This window comes from Mus musculus, chromosome 9 (genome assembly GCF_000001635.26).
Source record: "Mus musculus strain C57BL/6J chromosome 9, GRCm38.p6 C57BL/6J".
NCBI lineage: Eukaryota > Metazoa > Chordata > Mammalia > Rodentia > Muridae > Mus > Mus musculus.
Genome location: NC_000075.6, coordinates 103,726,650 through 103,744,907, shown reverse-complemented (window position 1 = coordinate 103,744,907; position 18,258 = coordinate 103,726,650). Strand labels below are relative to the sequence as shown.

Sequence of the window (18,258 nt, the reverse complement as noted above, 5' to 3'; positions counted from 1 at the left end):
TTGAGCACATGGCAAGAGGATTCTAGTCTGGAGGTCAAAGAGTCTGGGAAGGGAAGGCTTAAGGAAGTGTGGAGTGGGGTTGGGAGCTTGCTTGGAGGAGAGCAAGGGGATGCGGTCAGGCTGGGTTTACAGATTGCCGATAAAGTCTCCAAATGAGGCTTGCACAGAGATCTCAGGTTGTGACTGGTGGGTGTTTAGCCCAAAATAGTGATCTCAGTGGGTGTCTGGGCTCCTGAAGGAATGACCCCTGTGGGAGAAAAGATGGCTTTCTGCCAAAAGGACCCTAAGAGGTTCTTGTGTTTGGGCAGCAGATGTAAGGAGCTCATTGGCTCTCCAAGGTGGCTTTGGAATTGAACTTTGGTGTCATTGGGACCTTGAGAAGTGAGGATGATCACTGATTAATTACCCCCTCCCTCAGGGAGAAACATTTCTCAACAGATAATCAATTCATTCATTAATGCTATTATGTCTCGTGGTATTAAGGAAAATGCTATAAAGAATAAAAAGACCAAAATTGTTTTAGTCAAAAGATTTCTATATGAAGATTAAGATGAATATATGTTTACAGAATGGGGGGAAAAAGCTAAAAGGCTTTTTCCAAGTTATAAACGTCCAAGAAAGTTATTTAAATTGTATAAAACATGAGATTTAAGGATACTATATGTGGTTTTAAAGTTTCTAAGATCGAAGTTAAATTTTAAAAACTGGCTAAAAATATATATCTAAGTCAACATTTATTTTAAAATATCTGGCTATTAACATATTATTCAATGGTTAAAAAATATCAACAGGTGTAGCCTATCTTGTTTAATAACTGTACTTGGAGGCTCTTTTGATGTTAAAAGGGAGACTATTTCCCTCTCATCAGTGAGGTCCGAGGATAGTAGGCCAACTCGAGAAATGTTCTGCATCTTCGGAAAGTCACCTATTCTTTTGTTCAGGACCACAGAGACCCTGCACAGTGAATTCTAACCAACACCCAGTGTGCAAAGAGGGCGGTCAACATAAGGAAGGATTTCTCAGTGCCTCTAGGAGGAAGCCAAGCCAGGGCCTTTGACTGCTCTTCACACAGATGGACAGCAGTAAAAAGAAAGGCTGGGGGAGTCAGAGGTTCCTCACAAGCCCTGAGAGGTAGATCCACATTTGGCCTTGACAGGACCAAAAGAAACATGATTTTGGCCACGTACATGAACCCAGCAGGAAAGTATAACCAAGATTAAAGTGGTCAGTGTGTTTCTATAACGGTTCAAGGGACTGCAGTCCTAAGGTGCTATGCTTAGCTCTGTGAGATGCTATCTGGACAACTATTTTTCACTAATGATTCTCTTGCTGATTATATACATACATCCCAGATGTAAGACAAGACCTACCTTGGCTTGCTTCAGCACTGTAGGTCTGTCCACAGCGGAGATACAGGCCTAGCTCATTACATACGGAAGCCCAACCTAAAAGCTGTACTTATCAAGTATAGCACACTATCTCTGTCTGGAGGAGTACTTATCACAGGCACAGTGTGTCTTCCTAACTGTCCATGCTCCGTAATTAAAGGAGGATGCCAGATTTTCTGTTATTAAACTCACAAGTCCGGGAAATTATTCAAGATATCCAAGGGTTGTCCTTGGAACTTTGCTAGACGATCCCATAGAAGAACCCAGTAGGATTCTATTTCTCGTTGTCATCTTCCATTAGATGCTGATTTCAACTGACCTTCTCGAACACATTGATGACTGCGGTTACCTTACCCTTCTACTGGGCTCTGGTACCTGGTCCAGCCAGCTGTACACATACATTTCACTTTACTAATCAAAACTTAATTATGATACTAAATTTTTTTTCTCATTAACTTTCATCTCTTAATGTTCCCCACAAGGTTGTAATAGAGGAGACCTGATGGTCAAGTCTGAACTTAATGCTTGCCAATGAAATATGTCTCAGGTCTGTCAAACCAATTCCAATTTTGTAGTTAACACCCTCGACAAAAGTTGTCAATCTTCCTCATACCTATGACAAGACCTGCCATGGGTGCTTTAGATGGTTTTCTTGTTCCAGGAAGGACAAAACTTCCATAACCCTTTTCTTAACTTTTCTCTCAGTAAGAATTACCTAAGTCCTATCAGTCTCACACTTGTATGTTACAGCTGATACCTCCCTCATAGAACCCATCCAAGGGAGCGCACTGTCATCTCATGGCTGTCTTAGGTTCTAGGTCTTTGCCATGTGTTAAGTTTTATTGTGGTCTCTTAGGTGGACCTTCTTTGGAGGCACACTGACTACTGCCTTTTCCACACTGCCCCCTTTGTCAGCTTGAAGCAGTTAAAAGAGAGATATGCTCCCCTAAACCTCTATGGGCAGTTCAGTTGTCCTCCAAGGGAGGGACTAATGGGCCCTCCAGCTTATCCCTCTTCTTACCACTCCAGACATATCTTTGAGACCCAGCACTGTAACACCTAGACTCCCTGGTAGGAATGGCTCTTCAAAATTACAGAGGCCTGAATGTCAGGACAGAAACCAATTACTTCTGCTTAGCCCTGGGGGAAGGGCACTGCTTCTACCATAAACAATCAGGCCTGGCTCAGGAGGGAGCGTCTAAGCTAAGTGAATGGGCAGGAAAACTAGATGAGCAACTCCAAATCCAGTAGTCCTCCTGGAACTGCCTTGGTCCATTCTCCACTGTCTGTTACCCCAGTGTCCTTCTCACTCGCAAAGCTTTGACCCTAGTCTCTGGTCCATGCCTCTTTGGCTGTTTCTCTAACTCCTTACAGGAGTGCATGCAATCCTTCACCAACCAGGAGGTGACAAATCTTTATGACCATAGGGTATCAGTAGCTACCCAAGGAGCTACCATCATTCTTTAGCCTCCTCTGCCCTGCACTACATCCAAAGTTCAGGGGAAGTAGCCAGAGAAGACAACACTTTGCCCGATTCCTTATGACTTAAAGGCAGGAATGACAGGGCTTAACATCGGTGATGCTATTTTGGCTCAGTCCATTTACCTATGGGTTGCTCACCAGATGGTGGTGGGCTTGAGTTCCTCCTACAGATACACCCCACCAGCAAGATGAAGCCTGTCATCTTTCACATTCCCACTTTGGTACCAGTCTGCATCAGATGGCATGTTCCCAACACCCTTATATAGCAGTGCTCCATCCACAGCCAGTCAGGACCAGGCGAGCGAGCCTTAAGCCTGCCCTATCCTGCCTCTGTGAAGCTCACTTCTGTAACTCTCCCCAGGCTGCATTCTCTTTCCATCCCAAGTGTAGCCTGGTGGATTTAATAAAAGTCTGCACGTGGTTAGTTTCTCCCTGAGTATTTTCTGTCACCTGCCTATGTATCTTATATTATTTTCTTCCTGCTTTAGAGGGGATTTTTTTTTTTAGTAGAAATGTTAGAGATAATTGGTAACAGAGATATGATTCTTTATTTCTGGTCATACTAGGAAGCTGCCTGTTAGCTATAGGGATTTTATATCTTTTTCTCTTTAGTTTTCTCTCCAGTTCTGTCTGCCCTGACTGTTAGAAGAGACCCAGTTTTCTCAAGGAAAAAAGGGGATGCTATTAGCTTTTCTGATCAAATGATTCCCTATTTTGTTATACTTTCTAATGTACTGTGAGATGTTTAGCATCCCTAAATACTACCTTCTCATACTATTCTAGCCAAGTCATCGTGCCAACTAATTTCTAAATAGTTATCATCGAGAAAAGCATTGTTGGAGAGATGAGCTTGAGTGTACGCCTCTTAGGTAGGAAGGGGGTAGAGGTGAAGCAAAGTCCTCTAAGGATGAAGGTTTAGCCTTGCCAGACCTCGTGCAGTTAGGGCTTCTGGGAGGAGCAGGAAGACCTCTCTTGGCCTATTGTAGTTCAAGGCTATGTCTATACTGACTGTACTTGGTTGGCCCATGTTTTACTTCTTGGTCATTAACTTGGCTCAGCATTTTAGTTTGAGGTTCTCTTAGGTCCTTCTGTTCTTAGTCTTCTTTCTTATATCTATTAATTGAGCTGATGACTGATATAGATCAGCCCCCAAAGAATAGAAGGAGCATTATAGTTGTATAGGAACTCATTCACAGTCCTGCAGGGACCATCATCCCTGCTGGTCAAAACTGTCCTTACTGGCAATTTTAGGGATGCCGGTGCTCTCTGTTGGACTAATGATCTGTGGCTCTGCATAGCTGACTAATGATCTGTGGCTCTGCATAGATGACTTCTGTAAAGATGACAGTCCTGCAGCTTTCCTGGACAGAGGTAGTGCAGTATGCTAACTGAACAGGAGACCCTTCTCTGGCTTACAGACCCTGAGTTCTCACTCCTAGCTAGAATTATAAACAGAATTTGGAGTTTGGGGTGAAATAAAGAATCAGAAGATTAGGCAGAAGGAGAAACCCCACATCCACAGCAGCTATTGTGAAGGGGTCCGACTGCATTCTTCCTCTGGCAGTCTGGGTGTCTCGTGGTGCAGAGCGTTGGGGAGATCACTGGGGTGGGTGGTTGGGAAGTGAGAGTTGTGGTTTCCATACAGATGTGGTTTTTTTTCTCTTTTGCATCTGTCAGATGTGACTCTTTCAGCTAACCACGTGTCCCCCAGGAATAATAGCTAGGTGGCTGTCTAAATGTTGAAAGACGTTTTGACATCTTTGACAAGTGTTACTCAACAGCTGGGTGTGTAAGATTCCAGCTCTGATCAACGAAAATAACGTGCCTTTTTACTCTAAAAATAAATCACACACAAGTGTCGTTCCGTGGAGAACGACTGACTCGACTGAAACGGGCTTAATTTTGTTTTATACAGTGCATTTTGTCAAGCCCTGACCCTCAGGCGTTCCTTTCTTTGGGACCAGTGGTTGAGTGGCTTTGTAAGGGAATACATTCTGCTATCACAGAAGGCACAGTCTTTATTTCTGACTCTCCATCAGTGCAAGGATGGTCTCGGCTCCATTTGGACCCACACAGCTGTGAGTGAAGTGATCTGGGGGCAGTACAAATAACCCAGCATTCCATTGAATTCCTGTAAGGTTCTTAAGACTTCTCTTCAAGCAGCCAGATCACGGGACAGAGGGTCTGTATTTTCTTTAAAAGGGACACAGCTCTTGTTGAAAGAGGATCCAAAGAAAGGGGATTCAGCAGGGCTTCTCTGAGTGCCCTCTGGAGAAAGAATGTCAGTAGTTATCAAAGGGTGGCCAGGACCAGTCTTCTCACTCGGCTGCTGACTGCCAAGGCAAAAGAGCAGGTCTAAATCATTTGCTCCAGTTTCTCTTCTGACTCTAGGACGTTATCTGTCCCATTTATTGAATTAAAAACAATGTAAAATGGGAATATATAGAATTCTTCTTAAGGAAAACACACACACACACGTGTGTGTGTGTGTGTGTGTGTGTGTGTGTGTGTGTGTATGAGGGTGTGCCTGTATATGTCTGTGCGAGTGTCTGTGTGCACACTCATGCATGTGCGTGTTTAAGTACTAAATAGTACCAGAAGATTAAAGTCTTTTTAAAATTTAAGGACTCACTAATCTTGCAGCATAAACTAAAAATAAAGTAACTGAAATGTGTGCAAGTGCCGCCATTTTTATAGCAAAAATAAAACAAAATTACATGAGTTCTCATAGACTCAGGAATTAATTTGCAATCCCTTGGCGCAGATGCTGTAGTGACAGTAAAGACAGCTGCTCTCTACCGGGTGTAAAGAGATTCTGAGAGATGAAATGAGTGTCCAAGCTCCTGAATCTTTTACTCCATTCCTGCCATACACGTTATGAGGCTCCCAGGAGCTTAAGTGTCCCAGGGAACATGGATTTGGGGTAGATGCTTCTTCAAGCATCATACACTGAGACCCCCCAGCCTGGAGGGACCCAACCCATCCTTTGAGACACAGAAGGAGATGCTAGACCCTGCTCAGCATTTTTCTTTGAGTCTAAAATTGAGTCTTGGCCTTTGCCTTTCAAAGACGTGAAGCGTGGCTGCTCTGTTGGCCTAAGACCCATCCCTGTCAACACACCCATTAGAGCACCTCTTGAAGACCAGGAGGCAGGCTGGCAGCCATGGGAGTGTTTCCTCTGGACATGGTACTTTGCCATTGGAAAGAACCTGGTGGAGCATTCTGAAACATTCCCTCATTGGTATTGTATTAGCATCGTGTTTGCCGACAGTTTAATGATAATGTGTTATTTAGAAGCCTTCCACTCAGAACGTGATGTGTTTTTCTCAGGAGATCCCATATTAATATGGCCCTGAAGCTAAAAAAAAAAAGATGGCTTTATTCTATGAGAATTTTATACAACATATTTTGATCTTATTTACACTCCCACTCCCCCCTCTAACTGCTCCAGATCTACCCACTGCTTCCTATCACTCAACTTCTGACTTCACTTCTTCTAATAAGCCATTGCATCCAGTTTATGCTGCCCATTGCCTTGTGGTTGTGGGGCTGTCTACTAGAACATGGTTGACCTACCCAGGGGCCACACCATTGACAAAAACTAATTCTTCCTCTCCCAGAAGCCATCAACTATCCATAGTTCCTCAGTTGGGGATAGAGGCTTCTGGGCCGTTTCCCACGCTGTGCTGGAATGCTGACTGGCCTGATCTCGTGCAGGTCTTGTGCAGACATTCACAGCTGCTCTGGGTCCATGGGTGCAGTGGTCCTATCAATCATGTGCAGAATGGGTGCAGTGGTCCTATCATGTGCAGAAGACACTGTTCTGCTCCTGTCCCCAGCGGCTGGCTCTTACAGTCTTTCTGGTCCCCCCTCTTACGGGCTTTAGGATGACACAGATTTATTTGTGAGTAGCATTTTATCGTCTCTTTCTCTACAGTGTCTTCTCATACTTCTTTGCCTCTTCCTTCTGACTATCTTATTTAGTCTCTTTCATTGATTTCATCATCTTTGCTTTGCTTCTGCAGTTAAAAAAAAAAGAAAAAGAAAAAAAAGAGAGAGAGAAAACTTTTGTTCCACAGTTCTGTGGTTTCAGTGGACTGGACAGTGCCTCCTGAATAGACAGAAGGCTCTCCACAGGTAGACCCAGTGCCCTTTGCTGATCTCTTCTGTTCTTTCTCCACAGAAACTCGTCCTTAGACCACAAAGCTGAGCCTTGATCCTATTTTCCCCTCTGGACATTGGAATGCCTTACTATTTTCTTTTCAGTGGCCATGTATGGCATGACTTTGACACACTGGCCAAATAAACCCGTGAGATGTCCTGTGTTTATCAGATTTTAGAACTGTGACTTTGGGCAGAAGGTTTGCTGTCTCTGGGCCTTCATATTTTCTGGTTGGGAACTCCAGTACTTAAAACCTTGCAGAATGTTTGTGATCATGGAAGCTGTGGTTGTTTTCTGCCTGTCTGGCATGGGGATCTGGATATGGGCTTGTTGATGAAGCTACTGAGACTCACAGTTGCAGAAGGGCTGACATCACCTGCCATGAGTAGCCATGCTACCTACTATGCTCACAGTGTCCCTGAGTATACTGCCTGTGAGAGGGTCCCAGACCCCACCCCCGTCAGTAAGCTATTCACACTTGCTTTGACTTTTCCCTATGAGTTTAAAAAGTTTGCCCATGGACTCTCCTGGTGTCTTTGTCTGTCTGCCCACATTAGAAACTGACTGTTGTCCATGGCTATATTGTACAATTTAGGGGCAAATGTATGTTTCCTTTCATGTAAGGTGAGATTTATTGTGAAGACTAAATATTGAGCTAACAGCTGTCATCGCCAAAAAATGTTACTGGAGTTTTCATGATAAAAGCTGGATTCCAGCAGCTTCCAGTATACCAGTTAAAGAGATAAGAAATATTGAAAAACAGAGAAAGCTCACTGTTGTCACTTCAGGAAAGGGAGCAACAGATGAAGATGTCCAGGAAGTCCCCAAGTCCATTTCTAGGTTAGGGACACAAGGTAAGTTGAGTGTAAGTAGATGCCAAGAGGTATTGCAGTTAAGCAGTGCTGGTCAGGGTGTGTTCTTCCTGTCACTGGTCACCATGGTCCAGCTCAGGTCTGTTCTGGGAGGCACTGGCATGAACTGTTCGCTTGGTAGCTGTGAATGGCACACTCTCTTAGGGCCCACTCCTGGGTAATTTTTGTCATTTGTGTGTCCTTCAAGGTTTTTCACTTTCTGGAATCCAAGGTGAGTCAGGAAGAAAAGGTTAAGGAGAAGAATTTATCTCTGTGCCTTTTGGCAGAATACAGGCACACAGTGAAGGTGCAGGTTCCAGGTTCTCCTCTGCCACATGGCTGCTTCATGGCTGCCTCGTGAGCCCAAGTGAAGAGTCTTTGCTTCCTAGCAAAGGCAGCAAGCGAAGTGTCTGTAGGAGAAATACTCCTTTAAAATGATGTTTTCCAGGACCCAAATGTAGGGCTTTTTATTCTAAACACCATTGTATAAAATGCAACACGACATTAACAGCGTTTTGCTCAGGTAAGCCCTTGGAGTTTATTCAAAGCTGACGCTGCCTCGTATCGATTCTCGATTATAACACATTTAGCATGAATGTACCTGCCAGTGTTCTCGAACAATGCAGTGCCGGGCTGGCAGCTCTGCCCTTGTCTCACTGCCCAGCCGACAGCCCATCAGGGCTTCTTTTGTTCGTTCTGTTTAAAATACCGCTCTCCGCCTCGCCCTCCCATGGTACAACCTCGTGTGAAGCCTGTAAATTTGAGTTTCACAAAAGCTACTACATCCTCTGTCCCCTTTCTTACTTATTACTGTTTTTTTTTCTCTTATCTTTCTTATTACTCTCAAGTACTCCAAGCAGTAACAACAATGCTTGTGATGTTTTTTCCAGTTTGGCCTTTGTTCTTCATTATTAAGATGGGCTGGTATTTTCATATACGTGGTGGCTCTCATTGAATTAACCATCTCTTCTTGCCCACCAGTGTGAGAGATAAGATGTCTTTACAACTGAACTCTTATGCATTCTTTGGCCTTTTGTGCATACTGCTAGTTGAACCCTCTGGTTACTTATTTATATATGCATGTATGGTATATGAGTGTAGTATATGTGGACTGTGTAACCCTATCTGGTAACCCTGGGAAAAGCCTAGAATCCCATGATCCTACTTCACATTGGAAGGAGGTCCTGTCATTGAGTGTGGGATAGGGGTGGGGCTTAGGGTATCTCCATTGATCTCACACTAGTTGGCTGGCTGTCCACAGGGTATATGGGTGCTCTGTGTAGTATGTTCTCATTGATTGTAGGTTAGGCTCATAACCATTAAGGTCACTCAACTGCTTGGATTCTCTATAACACTGGTGAAGTTTTCATGAGCATTCTAGTCCCTTTCTTGGTTATTGAACATCTTATTTTTCCTGAGACAGACTCATTTCTTTGAGGGACAGGAACAAGAGCTAATTCTTATATATTCTTAGCAATAATTTTGTCCCTATAAAGCAAGGAAAACAGGCGATGATCCATAAATGTTTTGATCTAATTAGACCCAAAGCCTTCATAGAATTCAAGAGAAATACATGTCCTTACATGTTCGAGCATGTAAACACATCTCGGGGATATTCTGTTGACCGTAGTGGTAAGAACATTGTCTTATGAATTTCATTTTTATCTCTCCATCCCTATTTTCTTCAGGTCTGTGTCTAGCACAATGTAAGGTTTAGGGGATCCGAGGTAGCCATCAAATGGCGGGGACAGAGAGCAGGGAGATAATTTCATCTGACTAGACTGTAAAGTGCTGACAGCTTCAGAGACGCACGCACACCGTGGAGCTACCTCTGGGTGCAGGAAGGTTTTTTTATGAGACTGTGATGTTCAAACTGGTGATTACCAGTCCAGAGGAAGAAGTGACTCGTCTAAGGGCAGTCAGAAGCCCATGCACACATTTCTTTCCTACCCTGAGTTTCATGGAGGTACTGTGAGTACTTCAGCATCTTGAATCTCATTCGGGCCTTTCGGTTGGCTGATTCATGGACAGCTTGTGTCTCGATCATCAGCTATGCTAAATAAAACCTAAGCCCTGGTGCCATGATGTTCAGAGGAAGGGCCCTGGACATAAATCAGTTACGAGGGTGGAGCCCTCATAATTACTGCCTTCATGATCAGAGGCAGATATGCCCCCCTTTCTGCTGTTTAGCACACAGCAATATGACAGTAGCCTGCCCCCTAGAAGAGGGCTCTCATCAGAACTTGACCATGATGACAGTCTAGTCTAGTTTCCGTTGTGTTGCTGTGAAAAAATTTTTCTGACCAAAGCAACATAGATGAGCATGGGATTTGTTTGGTTTACAGCTCAGGTCACAGTTGTTCTTTGAGGAAAATCAGAGTGGGAACCCTCGTGTGAATGGAGAAACAGGAGGAACATTGCCTGCTTTATTATTCAGCATCCCATACCTAGCTAGCTTTTTTATACAACTCAAGACCATTTGCCTAGGGGTAGTGCTGCCCACAGTGGGCTCGACCCTTTTATACCAAGTAATAATCAGTATAGTGTCTTCTACACACCCACAGGCCAATCTGGTCTGAGAAATCCCTTAACTGGGACTTCCTTCTCTGGTGGCTCTAGGCTGTGGTAGTTGAAGCTGACTTTAGCCTCTAGAAGGCACCCTGTCTAAAGTACTTGGTTATAGCAGCCCAGAAGGATGAGAACAAAGATTTCCGCTTTGAGGATAAGAAATGTCTTGAGTGTTTTCCTTCCATGCTGCTCATAAAGCCGTGTTTAATGTCTTGGTCCCTCTCCTCCTAGAGTAGTTATTGGATCCGGTTTATCAGTTCTTATAAACCGGATGGTTTGTCCTTTATAAGCCTACTTCCCTGTATCCACCTTTCCTGATTACCCGCATCACGAGGGTTTTAAAAAAAACCCTGTTCTACTGAGTGATAAAATTGAAGATCTGGGATTTATAGAAATCAGAGTGGCCAGAGGTAAGTGCTGAGCAAAAAGAAAATTGAGTAGTTTTAAGCTACTGAGTAAACTCCAAGGCTCTCTGAACCAGGCCTGGAGGCTTTTCATTGCTGCTTGACAATGAAAGGGAAGTTTTGTTGCTGTTTCCTAATCTGCAGACCTCTGTGTATGTGTGGGCTCAGCCAGACATGGCACCTGGCTAAAACTGAAGTGGAGCCTGTTTTGCCTGTCACTCACACATCGTGGCTGGGTCCAGGGCCGAAGTGGAGTGGACGGATGGGGTGTTAGGAGGATCGACCCAACCTATAGCTGTGATGGGTATCATGTCTTATCTTGTGCACAGAAGAGTTTCGCATCCCCGTGCAGAGAAACATGGCAGGTATGGAAGATGCGATTTGTTCAAGATCACACACGCTGATGTCTTCATTGCCATTGCGCGTCACATCATTAATCTGCTAATGAGTTTCTGAGCTGTGAGAAATTGTGTGCCAGAAGTTCCACATGTAAGGATATCCTCTGGTTAGATCTACTTTATAAGATTCTGATCATAGAGAAGTTTATAATGCTGGAACTATCAGAAAATATCAGAATATTAGAAGTTTGGACTGATGAAATCTTTCTACATGTCATGGAAATCAAACTATAAAAGAAAAGTTTCTGGTTTTCACTATAATAATTCAAACTTAGGAATGGAGACGGCTCAGTGGGTAATAATGATTGATACACCGACTTGAGGAATCATGAAATCAGAACCAGAACTCAGGTAAGTAAAAAAGAAATGTGGGTACGGTTACATGTGCCTGTGACCTCCTTGTCATGTGTACATAACAGAGTGATGGTTGCCTGTGACCTCATTGTCGTGTATACATAACAGGGTGATGGTTGGCTGTGACCCCATCCTTATATGTACACACAGGGTGATGGTTGGACTGTACAGGATCATTGGGCCTTGTTGGCCAATAGTCTCACTGGCCAACATGGTAACTCCAGTCTTCATGAGAGACCCTGTCTCAAGGAAATAAACCAGAGAGCAGGATTCCTGATGTCCTCCTCTGGCCTCTGTATATGTGCATGGGTACACACACGCCCACACACCGCTCATACACATACCACAGCCATACAAAAACACATAAATAAAAATGCTTGTGTAGGACAGTGTCACCATAAACAGCAATGCAAGACATGATTGTGGTGTTTAGAGTGTGTTTATTAATATTGGTAACAAACAAGTACAGGTGAATATGTTGGCAGTGGTTATACATTTTATCAGCATGGCGCTGGTGACAGTGGGCGTCTAGATACGGTAGGTAGTTGTTATGCATTGCTATGGCTGGACAACAGTTTGGCAAATACATAAAGTTATAAAATGTGCATGCACTTGAACTCAGCAATTTAGCTTCTTGTGTTTGTCCAGGGAAGGCAGTCATGTAGCTGTGAAGAGGGCAAACAGAGGTACTCACTCAAAATTTGTTTTGATGAGAAAAAATCTAGGTATGACCTAAATATCCATTAATGGAAGACGTGTTAAATACTGACAAATGATAGCTACGGGAAGAGATCCGTGGTGTATTACTAAGTCAGAGCAATTCTGCTAATAGAACTGCATAAATCATGTGAACCTATTAGTGTGAAAATGCTTATAAATGTGTGTGTGTGTGTGCGTGTGTGTGTGTGTGTGTGTGTGTGTGTGTATGTGTGTTTATGTGTGTGTGTGTGTAAGTGTATGAGAGGATATTCAAAAGTTTGTGTCTTTTTCATGTAAGTTTTATTTTTGGTTTTATGTATGCTTTTGAATTTTTAAATATTGAGTGTGTTTAATTCAGCAGATAAAGCCATCAAGCCTGTGACCTGAGTTCAATCCCCAGGACCCACATGGTAGAGAGAACCTCTGACCTCTACTCATGCAGCATGGAAAACACACACACACACACACACACACACACACACATGCCCCTCACTACACATAAACCATGCATACCCACCCTTATCCTACCCCAGATAATTAATTAATTAATTAATTAATTAAAGAAAAGCCCATAACTGTATTTAAAACATGCTAAGCCCCAATAACCCAAGTATTTGCAGTGTCATACATGTTTTAAGTTTCACTTTTATTTACATGGGTGAACGTTAACTACACAAGTTGGTGAGCTATATAGTACAGTATCCATCGTCCACTCCATGGGTTTAGAATCACCCAGGAGGCATACCTCGGAGCTTTCTTCTAGAGAGGAAAGATGGACAGAGGAAAGTTGATTATCCTTGCACTCCTTTTTCTGCCTCCTGCTCTGTGACAATCTGAGCAGGTAGCCTCCAGCTCCTGCCACCATCTATGGACACGCCCTCCCATGGTACATCTGTATGCCCACCAACAATGAGCTAAAATACATCCTTCCTTAAGTTGCTTTGAGAAAAATAATCTGATCCACGTGCAAACAACATACAGAGATCAAGTCGTGGCAATAGCATGCCCCTCCGTCTGTTTGGCATCTAGGATCTCCTTTCTTGTAGAGTTTATAAGATCTGTCACAGCATTGTTCCTAACAAGGCAGTGGAGAAGACGATATGTTAGCTGACTGGAACATGTATCAAGTTCAACTGCATCTATACCATGACGCTGGGTTAATATGAACATTGAAGTGTGTATCCTATTTCCCAGAAGAATTTAATTTCCCATTAAATCTAGAATAATTCCCAGGTCTGTGTCACAGAGGAGGTGCAGGGTGGGATTTGTAAGGGCCTGCTGCTGGGGACAGCAGGTTAATATTCGAGTTTAGCACTTTCCCTTGAATGTTTACGCAGATGAGGGGAAAATCAGCGCCTCACACTAAAGGAGGACACAGTGTGGGCACAACGTGTAGCTACCAGGACTGTTTAACTGAGTGGTGTTACCACTCCAGGCATTTATTTTTAAAAGGAACCAACAATTTTCTCCATTGGCAATTCATTAGGCACCCTAAGAACCTGCAATTTGGCTCCGTGGGCTGGACACCGAGGCTTCTGTGTGGAATGCTGGAGAGAAAGCCAGAGAACTCATTTCTCAGCAGGGAAGGGCACCTATTCTCCTTGCAAATAAAATCCATTCTCAGTCATTCTCAGCCCAAGATGCTATTCTCCAGTGTGAGTGGATCTGGCAACAGAGTATTATTTTTTGACCCTAAAGAATCATAACTTGTCAACCTATTTTGTGCAAACCATAGTGAGGGAAGCCTTTTAGATTTTATAATTCATATTCTCATCTCACATTCCATAATTTGAAGTTGTCTTAATCTTCTCAGACTCAAAGAATAAAATGTAGACAGTGGATATGATTTAGGGCTGTTATCCACCAGCCTCCATTCTAAATCTCAGGATAGGTTTAAGGAAAGGAAGTTAGTGATGAATCTGCAGACTAGTTATAGGGCTGTAATCCTAGTTACTTGGGAAACTTAGGCAGCCGTATCACAAGTTCAAGGCCTCTTTAGACTGGGGAAAGCCCAAAGTCAGCCTGAATGACTTACTGGTACCTTGGCTCAAAATGAACAAAAAGTAAGAAGGGAGCTAGAGATGTAGTTAATGGTGTGTGAGGGGTGGGGACTTGAACCCTAGCAGCACAGGAGAAACGGTCTGCACACTCAGCTGTGCACACTCAGCTGTGCACACTCAGCTGTGCCTTCTCTCTTAACATCATCGTAAGAATTGATGCAAGGGAACTCTGGACAGATAGTCTCACTCAGGACCTATGTGCCTCCTTAGAAACTGGAAGTAAGCCGTATATCAAATTCACTTTTACAGAATTAAACTTGACTTATTCTGAACCCCTACGATGTTAATGTCAGTTCATTTCTGCAGAGAATGAGCCACCCCTGTATATCCAAAGAGAGGTGAAGAATTTTGGAGCGAGTTTTGCCAAAGTTCAAGATTCTGAATTTATAGTGGAGACTTTCAGAGAGTCCTCTTTTTCTCCCTCTGGGCCCACTTATGAATGGGTGGAGGGGTAAGTTAATGGTATTGGTTTTACCTAGTGGAGTAGAGTGGAGAGGGAGCTCAAGGCAGTCAGAAGGGCATTGCTATGATAATTGAGTGGAATTTAAAGTGATTGACAAGGTGAAGCCCATTATGAGGTGACTGAGGGACAGTGAAAAGTGGCGGGTCAGTGGGCCAGGGATCTCTGGGGCCAGACTATCGAAATCAGGGTTCCTGGGGTGCAAACTGGCAGGAGATGGTGGCTGAATAGTGACTTGGAGGAATTGCAGGAAAGGACTGGTATATGACCTTGGAGGAAAGTACTGAAAGCCAGTGTGATTCTGAGTTCACCTAGGGTCAGAGCCACTGGCATGTGGCAGAGGGACATTGAGGGAGCCAAGAGCCCAGACCTTCCCAGAATGAGAGGGAGTGGGTGGGATGAGTCCGATTGTGTGTGATTTCAAAACTCAGGATTTTATATAAGAGGAAGGGAGGAATGTGGTCTAGCTGTGCTAGTAGGACACCATGAAGACACCCACTCCACCCCTAAGCTCCACAGCCCAGGGAAGTGGGGAAAAGTCACTGCCCAAGAGACCTTGACACGGAGGTTTAGGGGGTGGACAAGTGTTCTTGGGAAAAGGCCAAGCTTCAGTCAGGACAGGAAGCCAGGGGAAATGTCCCAGGAAGGATGTGAAAGGGTAGTACCTGGATGACCTTTAGTGTCCCAGAGAATGCAAGCCAGGAGCTGCAGGCACCGTGGAAGGGCCAGACATAGGACCCGGGGAAAGAATCCAAGGGACCCTGTGGTGAGTAAGGCTGAGGGGTGACAAACAGCAGGGAAGTCCTCATTGTACCTGATGTTGACAGATGGCAGTGGTGGGATCTGCTCTCTACACTACCAGGGCTCTGGGACTCCCACAGGGCTCCGATTTAGAAGGGCCTTACATAGTTTATATAGGATTCTAACTGTAGCCACAGAGCAGCTGGTTTCAGCCAAAGGCTCTCCCTGTTACCCAGGGAAGAGTCGGGCATTGTAGAGGACACGGAAGGCTCCTTGGCTTGACTTAGCTCTGTGTTATCACTTCAACAGCATCCCTTAGACTGGGCTGGATTTTGATGACCAATCTTGCCTAGTTCAGAACCTTCTTTTCTTGCTTCTCCACTACCCACTTGCTGAGGGGTGGCAAAGGAGGCACTGATGAAAATCATAATGTATGCCATTCTGAGGTGGGAGAGGGAGCTATGGTGCCCCCTAGCAATACCCAAGATGCTATCTGTGCCTAATGCCAGAGATCACTTCTACCACCCTGACAACTAATCAACTCCACTGTCTGTTTAGCCCAGGAAAGGTTTCAAAAAAGTATGAAACACCTTCAAGGCATGTCAACTGTGAGTTATCTATTTGGGGGAGAATGACTCCTGCTTTCCTCTTTGTGAGTGTTGGATTTAAAACTGAGAAGGAAATCCAGGACAGGTCTTAACATTAAAACATGGACAGACTAGCATCTTCATTGTCTGTGTCACACTTTTCTAAGTCCCAAACAGGCTCTAACCAAACCAAGCCAAACCAAACAAAACAAAAAATCAGGAAAGATTACAAAGGACCCAACTTTACTTCTTGTTCCTCTGCCTGGATCTCTCCTTCCTTCGTCACCCAGAAATGTCACTTCATGTGAACTGTAGTCACCTTTCATTTGTATCGTCTGCATTGTACGTAAGGGAACTTGTCAGATGTGAGTCATAGTGTGCGAAACAGAGTAAAGGATCAGAGGTGAACATAAACGTCACTAGAAAAGGACACCTTTTCTCTTCTGGAAAACAACAGCTTGTGATAGAGGTTGGGGAGGTGGAGTGAACCGGAAGTGGAGTTCATGACAGCGGTCCTAGCTGCAATTTGCACAGCGTGTAAATACCACAACCACGGTTGGCTTTACTAAACTCTTTCTTCCCAGCCAGTACTTTGCATCAACATTGCATCAATGCTGTGCACGCTCCCGGAAGCCCCTGAAAGTTTGGAGACTTTTAGCAAACTAAAATCAGGCCTGCATCAGGCAGGAGACTCCAGAAGGTGGGACCAGGCCTTTGACTCACCTGGTGACTTTGCAGAAGTGATCTCCGTCTTTGGGAAGCTCCGCAGGACAAAGCCACAGTGACTTGGTTCTCGACTGTAGATCCAGTGAGTGTTTCTGCGGAGTGAGCTAAATTGTCTGCGCATTCACTTCTCTGTATCCCTGTGCATTTCTGTGCGACGACGCAGTGTGGCCATGAGATTCACATGTGCGAGTGCGTTCCCAGCCTGACATACAGAGGCACTCCCCGATGCTGAGGGTGACCTGACCATTGTATGCCTCGCTGGTGGTTGATGAACGGCTTTATTGAAAATATAATTGCTTTTGCCAGCCTTTCTCATCTTCTGTTTCTTAGAGAAAACAATCAAACTTATCTCAGGAGATTATAGGATGGCAGTGTGGTCCTTCTGACAGTGGCATAAGCCTAATAACCTTCGCCACGCCCTCTGACCTAGCTGAACATTGGTTAGCTATAGTTAATGCAGGAGAAAATGAATGTGTCCATCTGTCCATGCTCCTTCCTTCCTTCCTTCCTTTTTCCTTCCTTTTTTTCTTCCCTCTCTTCCTCCTCCCCCCCTCTTTTTTCAGAAACACTCCTTACTGCTAAAAAAAAAAAAAATGAAGGGAAGAAGGACAGGATTATTAACATGGAATCCATAATCCTGGTTTTATTGATGTCTTCATGAGCCCAGGCTGCCCCTCAGAGTTGTTGCATAGTGAGGATGAACTTCAGCCTTTGATCTTCCTGTGTCCAGATGCTGGGATTATAGGCGTGTGTGGCCACGCCTGACTCCTGCTATGCCTGAGAGGATTACGGAGCCCTTTGCATCCTCAGCAAGCAGTCTGCCAACAGAGCCACTCTTCCAGGCCCGCGCTGCTTAATTCAGAACTCGTGTGCAGCATTTATTAAATAGCCCCTTGACCTTATTTTCAACAAGTTGTTTTATTCATAACTGGGCCAGTTCTTTCCAAATTAAAAAAAAAATAACTGTCCATATGGCACTCATGTAGTTACGAGTGTTTGTACGCGGCATTCCAGGAACAGAAATATCGTTTAGAAGTGAAAATTGAAATGCCAACGTGAGCGTTTCTACGGGGTTCAGCTGTTTCCCAGGTTTAAAGTGGGCGGGGATCGCACATTAGAATTTTTCAGTGTAGTTGTGGGTTTATTAATGCTTGCCCCTTTTGGTTCAACAAACAAGGAAACAGATTGTTCTGGAAGCTTCCTAAGTTAAGTATAAGGATTCCAGACCGCCCTCATAGGTGCTAAGCTGTGGGCTCTTAGCTATATCATGCATTGTCTGTGGATTCTTTCTCTGAGCCCTGCTCTGCCTATATACTTATCCTCCGATTACCTTCCTCTGTTTGGCAGCTAGAACATGATACCTCTCACTAGATCCTTT

At 44.2% G+C, this 18,258-nt stretch overlaps 1 protein-coding gene across 5 annotated transcripts in view; it reads left to right on the top strand.

Annotated features, from left to right (window-relative positions):
* Tmem108 (transmembrane protein 108) overlaps nt 1-18,258 on the top strand; it is a 278,965-nt gene that overhangs the window by 16,993 nt on the left and 243,714 nt on the right. The window lies entirely within an intron of this gene.